Raw genomic sequence first — 14,063 nt, forward strand, 5'->3', positions numbered from 1 at the left:
GTGCGAGGAACGGCACGTGGTTCGAATTCCACGGTAGACTGTAGATCCCCTTCAGCCAGCACGACTACTGGGAAAGGTTAAGCGCGAGCGGGAAGCCGAAGTGATGTGCAACTGCAAGAGCTTGCAAACAGACGGCTGAACTACACTCCTGGAAATGGAAGAAAGAACACATTGACACCGGTGTGTCAGACCCACCATACTTGCTCCGGACACTGCGAGAGGGCTGTACAAGCAATGATCACACGCACGGCACAGCGGACACACCAGGAACCGCGGTGTTGGCCGTCGAATGGCGCTAGCTGCGCAGCATTTGTGCACCGCCGCCGTCAGTGTCAGCCAGTTTGCCGTGGCATACGGAGCTCCATCGCAGTCTTTAACACTGGTAGCATGCCGCGACAGCGTGGACGTGAACCGTATGTGCAGTTGACGGACTTTGAGCGAGGGCGTATAGTGGGCATGCGGGAGGCCGGGTGGACGTACCGCCGAATTGCTCAACACGTGGGGCGTGAGGTCTCCACAGTACATCGATGTTGTCGCCAGTGGTCGGCGGAAGGTGCACGTGCCCGTCGACCTGGGACAGGACCGCAGCGACGCACGGATGCACGCCAAGACCGTAGGATCCTACGCAGTGTCGTAGGGGACCGCACCGCCACTTCCCAGCAAATTAGGGACACTGTTGCTCCTGGGGTATCGGCGAGGACCATTCGCAACCGTCTCCATGAAGCTGGGCTACGGTCCCGCACACCGTTAGGCCGTCTTCCGCTCACGCCCCAACATCGTGCAGCCCGCCTCCAGTGGTGCCAATGATGGTCGTATGCGTGTTTGGCGCCGTGCAGGTGAGCGCCACAATCAGGACTGCATACGACCGAGGCACACAGGGCCAACACCCGGCATCATGGTGTGGGGAGCGATCTCCTACCCTGGCCGTACACCACTGGTGATCGTCGAGGGGACACTGAATAGTGCACGGTACATCCAAACCGTCATCGAACCCATCGTTCTACCATTCCTAGACCGGCAAGGGAACTTGCTGTTCCAACAGGACAATGCACGTCCGCATGTATCCCGTGCCACCCAACGTGCTCTAGAAGGTGTAAGTCAACTACCCTGGCCAGCAAGATCTCCGGATCTGTCCCCCATTGAGCATGTTTGGGACTGGATGAAGCGTCGTCTCACGCGGTCTGCACGTCCAGCACGAACGCTGGTCCAACTGAGGCGCCAGGTGGAAATGGCATGGCAAGCCGTTCCACAGGACTACATCCAGCATCTCTACGATCGTCTCCATGGGAGAATAGCAGCCTGCATTGCTGCGAAAGGTGGATATACACTGTACTAGTGCCGACATTGTGCATGCTCTGTTGCCTGTGTCTATGTGCCTGTGGTTCTGTCAGTGTGATCATGTGATGTATCTGACCCCAGGAATGTGTCAATAAAGTTTCCCCTTCCTGGGACAATGAATTCACGGTGTTCTTATTTCAATTTCCAGGAGTGTATCTTATGGGGAGTCCCAGCGAGTGATTCCATCCGAATACGAATTGGCCTTTACCTGTGCGTGTGTTCTGTTCTTACTCTGGAACGACTCAGTAGTTAGAACAAATGTCAGTGTAATTTCATCTGTGAGAATCCTTGTGAACATAACACATTTTACAAGATAGAAATGGAAACGTCATTGCTTACTACACTATGAATGGGCGTGTGAGACAATTTACTTTGTTCCCCTTTGTTACTTCCAATATTTTCGACGACAAAAAAGTGCGGAAGGAAGCTTCTCCCATCTGATGACATGTAGGTTGCGATGCATAATGCGATCTCTGGTCCGGCTATCTGTGCCTCTGAGGCGCCCTATTCAGTATGGCGACGTTTTTTGGATATCACAAAAATCGACGATAAAACTAGTGTTACGATAAATGAGAGTTGGATCACTATAAGACAGCTTACGGCAGAATGTTCAGTCGGGCTTGATGATGGATGACGCTTCAGTATAATTCGTATAAGATTGGACACTCAGTTTTTTTCGAACTGGTGCAAGGCGGACTGCTGATTAAGCCCAACTAGAAAAGAGGCGTTTACTTGTATATACACTGTGCTACGGATCTGAATGATCACTTTTTCGAAACCTCGTAAGCGTCTCCCAGTTTAAAAATATATTTTACAAAGAAAAGCTGCGAAGAAGCCCAAGTCACATGCAGGTAGGCAACCACTTGACATACCTCCGAGGGCAGCTGTGTGCCTGCAGATGCCTGGCAGGATTTTGCAGGCATTCTACGATTTAAAATACTCAATAAATGTGGACAGGTGCCGGTGTCAGCGAAGGTTTTGCCGGAACGATGCTGTTAGAGGGACCCTTTGCCATTTTATTCACGCAAGTGTCAAAGTGCCATAACTGTGACCACGCTACTGGAGGGCGTGCAACAGATGCCCTGACAAAGCATAAGAATCCTTTGGTACTTGGGACCACATTCAAATTTCGTCGACTAGTTTTGAACGGTACCTAATGGTTCCATCCTGCACACCTGAGTAAAAATTGCGGTCGCACTGCACCCCATAGTGGTGAGATCACGTTCCATGTGGTTACAACCTCAAGATGTCTGTCTGGAAGTGTCGGATAGCCCAGGAGGTGTCACCAGCGCCAAATGTTGCCAAGAGGTCGTCTTTTGCTCATCGTACTGTGAAATGTCATTTTCGACCGCGAAATATGTGGGAATCACGTCTTAAGGAAAGGTTTGGTTTCATTGATGCCCTTTATCCCGGCTCCTGAGGTAATTTCGTTTCGGTTCTGAGTGGCCGTATGTCTGATACGTTTTCCTCGGCCACTCGTAAGAAAACAGATTGATTTAAATACTAGGTGTCGCTGTTCTGACCTTCATCGCAGAGGCGTCAAAAGAAGATATAAAATGTGGGTATGAGGGGCTGTTATGTGGTACGCCCACTGACTTCTGGGCTCTGGCCCTCTTTTCGCACGAGTCGACACCTTACCGTTCCAGGCGTCGTCGAGCCAGAGGCAGACATCACAAGGCGCCGCGCCTTTGCAGCGTTACAGAGGAAGGTTGCAGGCACCTTTGACCCAAATTTCAAACTTTTGCTGCGAAAAGGAAGACATTTACGGGGTACTGGAAAACCGATACTTTAATTCATTTGTGCAGAGAACTTTCCCTTCCACAGCACTATTTGTACGAAAGACAATTGAATACAATATTTTTTTCGTTTGCCGAGTGGAGGTAAGTTCCTATGGGACCAAACTGCTGAGGTCATCGGTCCCTAGGCTTATACACTACTTAAACTAACGCGAAGGACAACAAACACGTTCGTTCCCGAGGGAGGACTCGAACCTTCGACTTGGGGGAGCCGCGCGAACCGTGGCAAGACGCCTTAGACCTCAGGGCTACCCCACGCTGTCGTTTTCCGAGTGTAGCAAACCGTAACACGATGTGCAGCAGGTCCTTTTAAACATTAACACTTGAACTACGACTGCCTGCTCTCGCGTTAAGCCGCCTTTCACACAGGTGCTTGCTTTGGGAAGTCTTCCGCAATTTTACGTTTGTTGCGCGGAAGAAAGCACCAAGCAGTCCAACAAACGCTACTATTCCTTTCTCCAACTCTACTACTCTTCAACTGTCTTGTTCTTCTGATTTTATATTAATTTCTCTCGGAGTAACAGTGAATTCACATGAAATATACACACACTATTCCATACATTTAAAATTGACGTATATCGGAGAGGATTAATGTAATACAAATAATGACAGAGAGAAAAGCAAACAAAGTTTCCGCCTCAGCAGCTAGACTTGTACGTTTGCAGGCAAGATGACCGACCTTTGAATTTATGAGTGTAGTTGGACTGCGACAGGGCAGTGATTGGTTTAGCCAGAACTGTGGCTTTTTAACCTTGCATCACGGATCCCAACGGGCCAGGCGACGTTTAGCGAAAGCTGCTTCACTAATATATGTAGCAGGGCACAGCCTCGATCAGCATATCCGAGTAACGGTTCGTTCCCCAGCCAGCTGTGGCGCAACCGCGCGCCGCAGCGGCATCGCCCGTTATAATGCGTGCCGCATTAGCAGGCAACAAGAAGTGGATCATTTCTGCTTCTTCTGATTCTTCTGTTCTGCTTTTTCCGTGGAGAACCTACACTGAAAAGAATCGATATGTTGGTTACTGTGTATTCGAGACACAGTAAAAGTGTCAGTTCCACCAAAGTGAAAACTGCAAAGTTGATTTCGAGAAGTTCCGTAAAGCACAACGTACTGTTCTCCGAGAATCGAACGTGTTTTAGGCTGATGTGCGGTTATGACGTTTACAATCCAAGCAGAATGATGATGTGACATATGAAGCGAGATGTTTATAATTTATGGTTATAAGTAAATAGAGATGCGCACTACCTGAAGTATTGGCAGAAGTGCCAACACCGTGTTGCTAGAGGGGGCCGAAATGCACGCGTTTAATTACACGCAGACTGGCGTGAGGTCTGGAACAGGACAATGTCTTGAGAATTGCAAATAAAGTACGTAGATGATGTAATACTTAACTTTAATCCATAATTGGTGTACATCGCTCTTGACTGTACATGCTTCAATATAAATATCAACTGAATACGGCGCCTTGCTAGGTCGTAGCAAATGACGTAGCTGAAGGCTATGCTAACTATCGTCTCGGCAAATGAGAGCGTAATTGTCAGTGAACCCCTGCTATGAACGTCGGCTGTACAACTGGGGCGAGTGCCAGGACGTCTCTCTAGACCTGCCGTGTGGTGGCGCTCGGTCTGCAATTACTGACAGTGGGGACACGCGGGTCCGACGTATACTAATGGACCGCGGCCGATTTAAAGGCTACCACCTAGCAAGTGTGGTGTCTGGCGGTGACACCACACTACGAAAGCTAGGGTTCGGTAGTTTTGGTACTGCACATAAATGGCGTATTAAATGGTAGGTTTGCCTGCAGTATTGGTAGCGAAATAAACATAAATCGAAGTGCGTGAGAAACACTGGGACCTGCCAACACCTCTTTTTTTTCTTGTTTGTTTGATTGTTTGTTTTGCACATAATTAGAACCGTACATCATTCAGTGTTAGTCCACTCTGTATTTTATATCCTCACAGAATATAAACTACGTCTAAAAAAAATTAGTTGATCGCAGCAACGAGCTATGCAACCAAAGCAACATGTAGAAACATAAAAATATTGCATCATTATCATTGTTATTTTGCACTCAGTAGAACGTTCTTAAGCATGATCAAAGACAAGAGTTTCGTGCTACCATTCATAAATGCAAAAGTTGCTTCTGAATAACACACACACAAAAAAAAAAAATTATATAAGTTCGATAAAATAATGAAATGATGTTTGATATATGTTTCGCGGTTTTCTTTTACTTTACCTTTCTTTGTTGAGGAAATGGCGTTTTCTACGGCTGTAACATGAGTCTGTACTTTTTCGTTATTTTTTCTACAGTGTACCTCTGTTTCATGTTACAGATCAACAATTTTCGAATGGAACCTTAATGAAACATTGAAAACATCAATTTTTCTATAAATATTGATTATTGTTACGTAACAGACGGGAGGATAACTATGTAGCTCAAAAAAATTCCACAAGTTTTGTGGTCCTTTAAAGATTCTCACTCAGTTTCTAGGTGGTTGACCACGTCCGGTTTCTAGGGTAAACTTGCAAAGACACTGATCGCATACGTAAAGAAAACGATCATTAGGAGGTAACGCCCGGTAGGTATGTAATACGCCTTATGTACAGGTAACGCGGGCATGACATTAAGTGTCCAAATCTGCCAGGAAAACTGCCGCAGCATACACTTACTTATGGCAGGCTACGGCAGCCCATGATAGTTTTACAGCTCTACAACTAAAGTATATACGACTCTTTGTGTAAGAGGACTAATTAGTTTGCGCCTACATTTCATAATACTGAAGCTACTTATAATATCTTGATAATTAAGTTGTCTTGGAATAGTGAACGACGCCAAAAGGTTGAGTCAGTACTCTAACATGTAACTTCGAGACATGCGTGGCGATCTGCCTATCGAAAGGAGGATGCTGTAATCGGTGTTATTAAGTCTTCTCACTTTCCACATCGACGGGCCTGGACGCACAAATATTCTAAGACCGGATATAGGTGCAGTACCAAGTAAAGGAGCCTAATGTCGGTTCCCTGATATTACGCAAGGGTTGGTGGTTAGTACAGGCCTGATACAATTATTCCCACTCTAACACCACGAGGTTTTCAGTCAATGTTCGTGTCTGCTCACAATCTACAAAATTTAATACCACAGAACTTCTAGACTTGCCTAAGGATAATCATTTACCACCTTAGTAAATCTTCCCACCTAAAGATAAACTATGAAAATAAACGTAACGTATTGCGCACACTCAGGAAAAGAAATCCACAATTGCACAACTACGTTATTGACAAGAAACTGCTGGAAGCGGTATCTACCGTAAAATATCTAGTAGTAACTATACACTACCACTTTAAGTGGAATGACCACATGAAACAAATAGTAGGAAAAGCAGAGGTCAGACTGAGATTCATGGGAAGTATCTTACGAAAATGTAACTCATCCATGAAGGAAGTGGCATATAAGGCGTTTGTTCGACCGATTCTTCAGTATTGTTCATCAACTTGGGACTCTTAACAGGCAGGAAAGATAGAAGAGATGGAGAAGATGCAACGTAGAGAGTGGCGCGTTTCGTCACGTGATCATTTAGTCGGCTCGAGAGCGCTACAGAGATATTCAAGAAACTGCAGTGGTGGACTCTACAAGGCGTTGTGCATCACGGAAAGGTTTACTACTCACATTTCGAGAGAACACTTTCCAGGAAGAGTCGGACAACATATTACTTCCTCGCACGAACATCTCGCGAAATTACCACGACGACTAAATTCAAGAAAGTGGAGCTAATACAGAGGCTTACCCACAATCATTCTTCTCACGAGGGGAACACGATAGAGGGGATCACTTAATGGTAGCAGACGTACCCTCAGCCACACACCGTTAGGTTGCTTGCGGGCTATGATGTAGATGTATATGTGGATCATTAACACAAATATACTCTTTCACTTTAACGCATCATCACGTTACAAATCAGAAGTAAAAAGTGTCTGCTTTAAGATTAGTTCAACTACATGTTCCCAGCACAATCAATATGCCATAACATTCACTAACTAGCGTTAAATCTTCACTTCAAACCTATAAACAAAGAAAGTGTATGTGAGCCTTGGCCTGGCGCATACGCTGTTCGGTAAACAATAAAACCAAGAGACAGAAATTGACCAATCATCATTTCAAGGGCTCCATCTGGCTGTTCGGAAGCTCCCAGTACTGCACGACGGCTGAAGTACTACAGGTCAGCTGTGTCCCTTCATGCAGCCTTGGCTGGATAGACTTTACCATCTGCTCCAGCTCGCCCGTGCTACAGGGTGGCGCTACAGTAAAAATATTTATGCAACATATTTTCCACAAACATTAGCTCAGATACATTCCCCGTACTCGTAGCGAGGTTGTGAACCCTGTCCTGGTGGTTGACAGAAACATGCTATATTTATAGTACATTTGAGGAGTAAAATGAACTAGTATAGCCTGTAGTCGAACTTCGACCAACTGAGTCAGTGGAACTCATCTGTGGCAGCAAATGTCATATATCTTAAAGTGCCTGAGACTTAAGCTGCAGAACAGATCCTTGGTAAATGCCGTATTGTAGCTACATGTATTCTATAAATAATTCTTTGATTTCTCTTTAATTGTTAGATCATTTGAAGTATGTCTTTGATACACTGCAGTGGAAAATAAATTTTGTGTTAACGGCTGCAAATTAAGTTTTCTCTTATGACGACACAATGTGAATGCCGTTGTATCGCGTAAAGTCACTTCAGACGTGAAATGATTTGCATTACAAAATATGCACTGTAAATTCATCAAACTGCAATTACAGTTCTCAAATTTATTTGAAATTATGTCCAGTGCACATTTAAATCTATCTTTCACACAATAGAATTTTCGTTATCGACATCTGCATTATTGCTATTACTTTCTCTACGCAAAAACTGTGTGTCTCTAACAATGCGTCTTTCTGACCGACCCGTTAGTTAATATTCTTCTTCGAGGCCTAGCCTAAGACAAATGTAGTTTCCTTATAAGAAGAGACGTTGTGCTTACTCAAAACGAAGATACTGAAAACAAGGAACACTCCGAATTTTCTGGTAACTGCGGCAAACGAACACTACAGTTTGTTCCGTTTACCCTGAGACCAAAGTGGGCGAAAAGGCGACGCTAATTAACAACGTTTGTTGTCCCCAACAGCTCCATTACTGAGTTTCGTTTTCCACTATTGACGGCATCAGCGACATAGGAGTTGCGGAATGGTAGCCGTCTGCTGTACGTGTTTGACTGCAAATGCACTATCTGCAGCATTTACACATGAGCGTCCCCAGAACGCAACTTGACGAATCATCGTTACTTTCGTGTGTCGTTCCTACCATAGCTTAAATTGTCTAGTAATTGCAGTAAATGACCACACAGTTACTCTTACAGAAAAGTAAAAGTAATAACGACTCCCGGTATGCATTTTTTACAACAAATGGACCATGTAAGCATGAAAGCCCCTAGAACGTCTCACAGAGCTACACGTTTACCCACACATGCACTCTCTCTCTCTCCCTCTCTCTCTCTCTATCTCTCTCTCTCTCTCACACACACACACACACACACACACGAAACAAATGTAAAATACCAAACCACACACACAACACAAACACAAACAAAAGACGAAAGATAAACACACAGTGACAGTTGACAATACTACACACCGTAAACTCACACATGTTGATAAAAAAAATATAAAATGCAAGTGATGTAAGTGATATAAGAAATGTGCGTGAAAGAACACTGGAAATCGACCAGCTGGAGCGTGGAAACTAATGAACATATCACCAGGACCACACGCGTGGGCTCATAGCGCTGGAAATCGTAGGTAAAGCCTAACGATAATTTCACCACATTTACTGTTCCTTAACTTGATGTGCGGTTCTTAACATTTAAGACTTGATCCCCCTAATTTCGAAAGAAACTTCGTGTATAACGGCTTCTTCACATACTTTCCCCTGATCTTATATCCTCCTTTCAAGACTCCGTCCGCTCTGTTGAACTGCACTTCCAAGTCTTTTGCTGTCTCTCAAAGAATAATAATGTCATCGGCAAATCTCAACGTTTTTATTTCTTCTCTGTGAAGTTTGATTCCTTCACCAAATTTATATTTGGTTTTCTTTCCTGCTTGCTCAATGTACCGATTGAATAATATCGCGGATATATTGCAGCCCTGTATCACTCCCTTCTCACGCGTTCCTACCTTTATCTGGAACCTAAACGCTCTCACGTGTTCCTACGAGGGCAGTTCAATAAGTAATGCAACACATTTTTTTCTGAAACAGGGGTTGTTTTATTCAGCATTGAAATACACCAGGTTATTCCCCAATCTTTTAGCTACACAACACAATTTTCAACGTAATCTCCATTCAATGCTACGGCCTTACGCCACCTTGAAATGAGGGCCTGTATGCCTGCACGGTACCATTCCACTGGTCGATGTCGGAGCCAACGTCGTACTGCATCAATAACTTCTTCATCATCCGCGTAGTGCCTCCCACGGATTGCGTCCTTCATTGGGCCAAACATATGGAAATCCGACGGTGCGAGATCGGGGCTGTAGGGTGCATGAGGAAGAACAGTCCACTGAAGTTTTGTGAGCTCCTCTCGGGTGCGAAGACTTGTGTGAGGTCTTGCGTTGTCATGAAGAAGGAGAAGTTCGTTCAGATTTTTGTGCCTACGAACACGCTGAAGTCGTTTCTTCAATTTCTGAAGAGTAGCACAATACACTTCAGAGTTGATCGTTTGACCATGGGGAAGGACATCGAACAGAATAACCCCTTCAGCGTCCCAGAAGACTGTAACCATGACTTTACCGGCTGAGGGTATGGCTTTAAACTTTTTCTTGGTAGAGGAGTGGGTGTGGCGCCACTCCATTGATTGCCGTTTTGTTTCAGGTTCGAAGTGATGAACCCATGTTTCATCGCCTGTAACAATCTTTGACAAGAAATTGTCACCCTCAGCCACATGACGAACAAGCAATTCCGCACAGATGGTTCTCCTTTGCTCTTTATGGTGTTCGGTTAGACAACGAGGGACCCAGCGGGAACAAACCTTTGAATATCCCAACTGGTGAACAATTGTGACAGCACTACCAACAGAGATGTCAAGTTGAGCACTGATTTGTTTGATGGTGATCCGTCGATCATCTCGAACGAGTGTGTTCGCACGCTCCGCCATTGCAGGAGTCACAGCTGTGCACGGCCGGCCCGCACGCGGGAGATCAGACAGTCTCGCTTGACCTTGCGGCGATGATGACACACGCTTTGCCCAACGACTCACCGTGCTTTTGTCCACTGCCAGATCACCGTAGACATTCTGCAAGCGCCTATGAATATCTGAGACGCCCTGGTTTTCCGCCAAAAGAAACTCGATCACTGCCCGTTGTTTGCAACGCACATCCGTTACAGACGCCATTTTAACAGCTCCGTACAGTGCTGCCACCTGTCGGAAGTCAATGAAACTATACGAGACGAAGCGGGAATGTTTGAAAATATTCCACAAGAACTTTCCGGTTTTTTCAACCAAAATTGGCCGAGAAAAAAAATGTGTTGCATTACTTATTGAACTGCCCTCGTACATTTATCCGGAACCTACTGATCTTCTCCGAGGTCGGCTTCTACCAGTTTCTCCACTATCCTGTAATCAATCCGTGTCAATATTGTGGAAGTATTGCTCATTAAAGAGATACTACGGTAGTATTCACGCCTTTCAGCAGCTGATTTTTTCAGGGCTGGAGATACTATATTGTTCTTGATACCTGAGAATATGTTCCCTGTCATATATATCTTGCTCACCAGGTGGGATAGCTTTGTCACGTTTGGTTTAAGTTTTATTAATTGTTATAGGGAATACTCTAGAAGGAGTGAAAACTGTACTTTGAAGTAGTGCCGTGCGAAATGAAATTTATTAGGGTTAAATTTTTGTCTCCCGTAATTATTAAATAGAAACCAAACTGGATTAAAAGATCGAAACAGGGAGGGCCGAACCAGCTTTGTGTGTTTCCAATTTAGTAGTTGCATTAATGTATATCGGTATGTTGTAATGATGCCTCAGTGACAAAACCGGCAAATGGGAATAGTTTTTTCCGTTTTATTTGTGAACTTCATATCTTGAGTAGGTGTGCCCGTAAGTGCTTTAGCTGGGTGCAACCCTTATTAGGGGGCAGCATTACATGTTGCTTCTGCAACACAGATATGCGAAATAACGGTTTATAGCAAAACAAATTTTCCTGTGATGATGCCCATGTGGGTGAAATTAGCTGATTGCTAAATAATGAAATACACTCTTAATTTCGAGATGAAAGAACAACGTACACAGTATAATGACTTCCATGAAGAAGTCTTAACTTTCCCTTCTGTACCTTGTTCTTCGCCCTTCCCCTCCACCACCATCCCTCCATCCAACCCAGCTAAATAATTTCCGATATTCTTTCATTACATTTACGAGCAGTAATATTCATTTAAATATAGACCAAAGGGCTAGGAAGCTAAAAAAATTGGTAAATATATACAGGTTACGTTCAGGAATAAGGCGCTAAAGTAATTTATGAAATTTCAAAATAGTGGCTGCCAAATGTCGTCTAAAAGGCAAGAGAATGGCCAAAATCTGTGAAGAAAATTTAATCAAATATACGGTATGTCTTATAATTAATGGAGTAAACGTTCACAATTGAAAGTAAACGATCCCAGAAGCAAAAAGCTTTCAAAAAACATGGGCTCTGAAACGCATACCTTAAGAGGTACGTGCCCCATGCCATCTTCGATATTGTGAAACGCATCTCTTCTACCGCAGGCTATTTGCTTTCCGTTTTTGGGAGGAGGTTTTATGGACCAAAACAGGAAGAAGATGTCCAGTGAACATGGGCTTTAGAGTGCATACCTTTAGAGCTATGACCTCTTGTTCAGTGGAAGAGACGGGTTTCGAAGAAATGCTCGTATCTCCTACGGAACGCATATAGTCAATGTTAACTCGACATTACTTCTTTGTTTTCGTCAATACTACACCTCTCAAAATATGGGAGAAAAGTGCTTTCATTGTAAGCGATTTCTTTCACAGTACCGAAGATGAGGAAGTAGTCATAGCTTTTAAGGTATGCATTTTAGAGCCCATGTTTACAGAGACCGTTTTGCTTCTAGTGTCATTTACTTTGAGCTGTACGAGTCTACGCCATGAGCTATGAACACTTTTTCAGCAGAGGAGATGTGTTTCACAGTAAGAAGGTGAATGAGTGCTCATGGCTACTCAGGTATGGATTTTAGACCCAATGTTTGCTGGACACTTTTCTTGTCGTTCTGGTCCATACTAGCACCTCTGAAAGTTGCCTGCACTACGATCTTAGCAACAACGATACCGGTACATGTACTCCATTGCCAGAGGTATCAGAACGATTTTCGCTTATGACTTTCGACCAGGGTCGCTCACTTGAGATTGATACATTTAGCCTTCTCCATAATCCCAGAAAGTTTGAAACGTAATCACTGAATCACACTGTACTGTATGTATACTGTACATACTTGTATAGGCTCCGGCGCCTAGAACGTTGACGCCCTGTACCGTCGCTGGATGACTTTTCCAAACACTGGCTCCTACCCTCAATTTGTTCCTAAAGACACTTTCTACATCCCCTTGAAGTCTATCATCGTAATTTTGAAGTACCTTGTATATTAAAAAGGCCAGTAGCCAATTATGTTTGCGAATAACAGAAAGTAAATAAACTACAATTGAGATGAAATATAACAGCAATATACTGATTTGCAATTTGAAACTTTTTTAACTTTCACGAACTGAAAAAGATAGTACAACTGAATGTAGTTGAAACAAATAATGAAGTTCTGCTAATCTTATTCTGTGATCGGATACCATTAACTACAGCGCAAAAAAAGGACAGGATTCATTTTATGCAAGGTCTGTACAAGGGAGATGTACTTGAGGACAATATTACGGAACTGGAAGAGGATGTAGATGAAGATGAAATGGGAGATACGATACTGCGTGAAGAGTTTGACAGAGCACTGAAAGACCTGAGTCGAAACAAGGCCCCGGGAGTAGACAACATTCCATTGGAACTACTGCCGGCCTTGGGAGAGCCAGTCCTGACAAAACTCTACCATCTGGTGAGCAAGATGTATGAAACAGGCGAAATACCGTCAGACTTCAAGAAGAATTTAATAAATTCAATCCCAAAGAAAGCAGGTGTTGACAGATGTGAAAATTACCGAACTATCAGTTTAATAAGTCACAGCTGCAAAATACTAACGCGAATTCTTTACAGAGGAATGGAAAAACTGGTAGAAGCCGACCTCGGGGAAGATCAGCTTGGATTCCGTAAAAATGTTGGAACCCGTGAGGCAATACTGACCCTACGACTCATCTTAGAAGCTAGATTAAGGAAGGGCAAACCTACGTTTCTAGCATTTGTAGACTTAGAGAAAGCTTTTGACAATGTTGACTGGAATACTCTATTTCAAATTCTGAAGGTGGCAGGGGTAAAATACGGGGAGCGAAAGGCTATTTACAATTTGTACAGAAACCAGATGGCAGTTATAAGAATCGAGGGGCATGAAAGGGAAGCAGTGGTTGGGACGGGAGCGAGACAGGGCTGTAGCCTATCCCCGATGTTATTCAATCTGTATATAGAGCAAGCAGTGAAGGAAACAAAAGAAAAATTCGGAGTAGGTGTTAAAATCCATGGAGAAGAAATAAAAACTTTGAGGTTCGCCGATGACATTGTAATTCTATTAGAGACAGCAAAGGACTTGGAAGAGCAGTTGAATGGAATGGACAGTGTCTTGAAAGGAGGGTATAAGATAAACATCAACAAAAGCAAAACGAGGATAAAGGAATGTAGTCGAATTAAATCGGGCGATCCTGAGGGAATTAGATTAGGAAACGAGACACTTAAAGTAGTAAA

Source organism: Schistocerca nitens, unplaced genomic scaffold (genome assembly GCF_023898315.1).
Source record: "Schistocerca nitens isolate TAMUIC-IGC-003100 unplaced genomic scaffold, iqSchNite1.1 HiC_scaffold_363, whole genome shotgun sequence".
NCBI lineage: Eukaryota > Metazoa > Arthropoda > Insecta > Orthoptera > Acrididae > Schistocerca > Schistocerca nitens.